The 4,013-nt window shown below is 42.7% G+C and overlaps 1 protein-coding gene and 1 long non-coding RNA gene across 4 annotated transcripts in view; both read left to right on the top strand.

Annotated features, from left to right (window-relative positions):
- The window catches only part of TEX10 (testis expressed 10), a 157,836-nt gene that overhangs the window by 60,253 nt on the left and 93,570 nt on the right, over positions 1 to 4,013 (top strand). The window lies entirely within an intron of this gene.
- LOC109291927 overlaps positions 329 to 4,013 on the top strand; it is an 18,206-nt gene continuing 14,521 nt past the window's right edge. The window contains exon 1 of the long non-coding RNA XR_002095987.1: positions 329 to 548. This is a non-coding gene — a long non-coding RNA (uncharacterized LOC109291927). The remainder of the gene's footprint in view (positions 549 to 4,013) is intronic.

Genomic DNA, 4,013 nt, shown 5'->3' with positions numbered 1-4,013 from the left:
GCAAGTGCCAGCCCTGCGCACAGCCCCAGCCTGCCAGGAACAGCTTGGCGCAGCCCCAGCCTACCCCACCCCACACTATGCAGATCTGGGGGCACCCCCCATCCCCCTGTGCCCTCCTGGATGAGCAATGGAAGCAGCAGCGGGAGCCGCTGGGCAAGTGCTGAACGAGCCGCTGGACCATCAGCTCCCGCACATAGCACGTAGCAATGGGAGCCATGCCTCTGGGCGAGCTGCTGCTCTGTCCTGTGCCTGCCTCGCCCTGGCTGGGCAGACCCGGCCCCAGCCCCACTCCTTCCTCACTGCGGGGGCCTTGACCAATCTGCCTACACCCCTTCCCTTCCCCCTCCCCTTCCACCACAACAGACTTACTAGCTGCAAGCAGTTCTTCAAGCTGCCAAGGATGTGCTCCTCACTGCCTACGTGTTGTGGTGTGGCTGCACGGATGCATGGGCCATTTATTGGCCAAATTATTGGCCTGATATGGCCGATTTCTGATACTGATAATTTTCTTTATATCAGTGCCAATCTGATATTGGACTGATGTATTGGTGCACCTCTACTGTAAATGCTTATTGCATACCTTCTGGTAGTGGTACTGTCCATTGTTGGAGATAGGAAATTGTTAGATGCAAATCATTGCTTTGATCTAGCAAGGCAATTCCCATGTTTCCTTATACATTAGAAAAAATAACTGCTGCAAACTTATTGCTGCAGTTGCTCCCTTTGGAGTAATTTCTAAAGATGCTGCTCTTGTAGATTGGAGCAAGTCATTTAGAACAGGCATAGGAAGACTGATAACAGGAGCCTTGAAAGTCTTCTCATCCCACCTAAATTAGTACTGGAATCTTTCTCTATATGTTCTAAGGGACCATTTGCTGACGACCAGTTTCAGAAGAAGTTTAGCTTCCTAGTACAGAGGTAGAGCTTCTACATTGTGCATGTTTTGATCCTAGGATCAAGGATTAAAAAAGTTAGTTCTCAAAACAAACAAGAAAAGCTGTGAGAGCTCATACTGTGTCACAATTCTGTATTAAAAGCTGGGCTCTGGTACTTACCATGTAGCCACCAAGTTGTAACATATATTGGCTCTGCCCATATGAGTTTTATATAGATCAATACCTCCACATCCCTCTGTGAAGGTTGCCTTACCACTAGGTGCCACTGTTTCCCCTCTATTCAAAGTCATCTTTGTAAGGCTATGTTTTTATTTATAAGGGGTTTTTTTCTGTCCAAGCCACCTGCTTATCTGTCTAGCACTTTAAATAGATCCTATTCAGCAGTGTTGTTGGCTCACTGTTATATTTGGTAATTGTTTTTCATTTGTTAAAAGGATTTTTCTGCTAGTTGTCCATACTTTATAAACCATATATATGTGTATGTGTCAATGAGCATACATGCATAGATAGATATTTATATCCTTAGATTAAAATTGTGTGAGATTGGAGTTAAGATTAAACGTATACATCAGTAATTTAGGCTGTGTTACAAGCATGTTTTAATTATCCCCAAAGTGAGCATTATAAATGCTGGAAATTCACTGTACATGTTAGACTTAAAAGAAATTTGAATATGTTAAGGAATGGAAATGCTCATAAAAGACGGGCAGACTCAGCCCTATAGTTACAGCATGCATTTGTTATTAATACATATTCATTTTTGTCATCCCTGGTTAACTGAAATTGTGGGTTTTTTCTTTCTTTTTTTTTTAAAGAACAGGTTTTGTGTTCTCTCGCTTTTTCTTGCTTGTTTGTTTTCCTTCCCTTGACGTCACAGGAAATCAGTCTGCTTTTGAGAGATGGCTTCTCAGATTTCTAGGAGGTAGGAAAAAAAGCAATGTAAGGATCAATTGAATGGGGGCAAGGGTAATTTTTGTGAAGGGCAGCTGGGGGGCTCCATCCCCTTGAGAGGGATGGTAGCCTTTTGAAAAGGAAGGAATTCCTTTGGTATCTCTGAACATTATTCTCTGTCTCTTGATTAAGGAAAAACTTTGACTTCCAAACAGTAACAAGAAAAATCACATGGGTCATAATTTTATTTTCAGAAACTGTTAACTACCAAATCTACAGGATCCAGGTCCTTGACAGTTTTGAGTAAAGAGACATCTGATCTGTGATCATGTGAGACAACATTTGCCTAATATGGTTGCCAGTTCCTTTAAGAATACACTTTAAAATTAACTTAAATGTATAAGTGAATGGAATTGCTTTTAAATTCTCACATAATCCATTTGGTACACATTAACAAATAGCTGCTGTAAAGTGGGGAAGATGTCCAGTATTCTCCACACACATCAACGTAGTTTAGTCCCTGCTTAAAATTAAGATTTCAAATCAGTCTCAACTATTGATCTGTAACAGATGCATTGAAAGTATGAATGTAGATAGATGGGGAGAAATACTCTGAGATGGGAAAAATATATTAGGAGAACCATTGTTTATCTATTACAGATCAGAGTGGTTAATAGCAGCAGCTACAATAACTAGAGTTGGAACATACATTGTGTTATAATGTTGCTGTGCTTAGGTGTCCTTACCTGTAAAATGGGTGTTGCTGTTTCCAATTCACCCAAGTTCTTTTGAGGATTTAATGAATTAATACTTGGAAATTTTTTGTCGCTTATTCATGCTTAACTTTGAAGACGGGTAGTGTGGCCACTGATGAACCCCCAGAATACAGAACATCTCCTTGGTGATGGGGGGGAGGGAGGTGGGAGGCACCATCCCTCTTGGCCAATCAGCAGTGAGGGCTGGGGCCACGGGGCCTCTTGGCCAGTCAGCAGTCTGCTCCTCCTTTAGAAATGGACATGGGTCAAAGAGTTTAAAAACAGGGTGGTCCAGTCAGTATAAGACAGGACCAGTGGCCACAGGTCACTTTGTACGTGGTTACTTTGAATTCAGATACCTTGAGAACATAGTGTTTTCTGCTCTTGGTTTTCTGGTCAGATGTAAGTCTTAACATGCTATGAGCCAAAATGTGTATTATAAACTGCACTGGATGTGCAGCATGGCATTATTACTATTTCTGTTTAAACCTTCATGTTTTTACTTTCTGGCTCATCCTGACTGACTGCTCAAATTCAGTAACAAATATACTTGTTTTGGCCCACTGTAGTTTGTTTTTAAGGAGATGAATGTCTGATGTGACTTACTCTTTTATAAGAAAATTCTTATCATACTCAGATGCAACTAATGAAAACATTAGCTTAATTACATAAATATTACTCTTTTTTACGTATAAGATTTTAGCTTTGGAAAAATTTCTGGAAATTGGTTCTTTTTGAGTAATTGACCACATGCGTATTATCACTGCTCATGGGTTTTTGTGCCCTGAGTTCTTGATTGGAAACTTTTTGCCTTAGCAGTACTCATAGAGCACATGCTTGCCATGCTTTTCCAGAGCTTATGCCAGAGGGGATAGAGCAGGGATGGGTAATATATGGCCCATTGGCTGGATCCAGCCTGCCAGGCCATTTTATTCAGCTTATGGGGCCCTTCTAAAAGACCATTATTACTGGCCTACAGCTGCCTTTCTGAAAGCCAGCAGGATTCATGGGCTTTCATACATCACATGCCATCAGGCTGGGCTGGGCTGGCTCTATGCCAACACTTGGGGCTCCTGGCACTGCAGCCAGGAGCTGTGTGGCTTCAGGCTGGACTGGACTTGCTCTTTGCCAGTATGTGGGGCTCTTGGCACTGCAGGCGGGAGCCACGCACCATCCGGTCAGGCTGGACTGGTTCTGTTTCCATGTGCAGCTCTCTGCTGGAGTGCTGGCAGTCGCATGTGGAGGCACAGAACTGTGACATCGCATGGCTTCTAGCACACTGTACCATACCCACACCCACCCTGCCCCAGCCACACCCTCTACGCTCCTCCACACACAAAAGACGAAGACAAATCAGGACAAAAAAATGTTGGAATAAAGTTAACATACATTATAACAGATGTTTGATTTTTAGTATATGATTTGTTTTTTTTTTCCTATTTCAAAATGGCACCCCCCCCCCCCCCCCCCC

Source organism: Gavialis gangeticus, unplaced genomic scaffold (assembly GCF_001723915.1).
Source record: "Gavialis gangeticus isolate Ggan-Ray unplaced genomic scaffold, GavGan_comp1, whole genome shotgun sequence".
Classification (NCBI taxonomy): Eukaryota; Metazoa; Chordata; order Crocodylia; family Gavialidae; genus Gavialis; species Gavialis gangeticus.
This window is presented reverse-complemented; position numbering and strand designations above follow the sequence as displayed.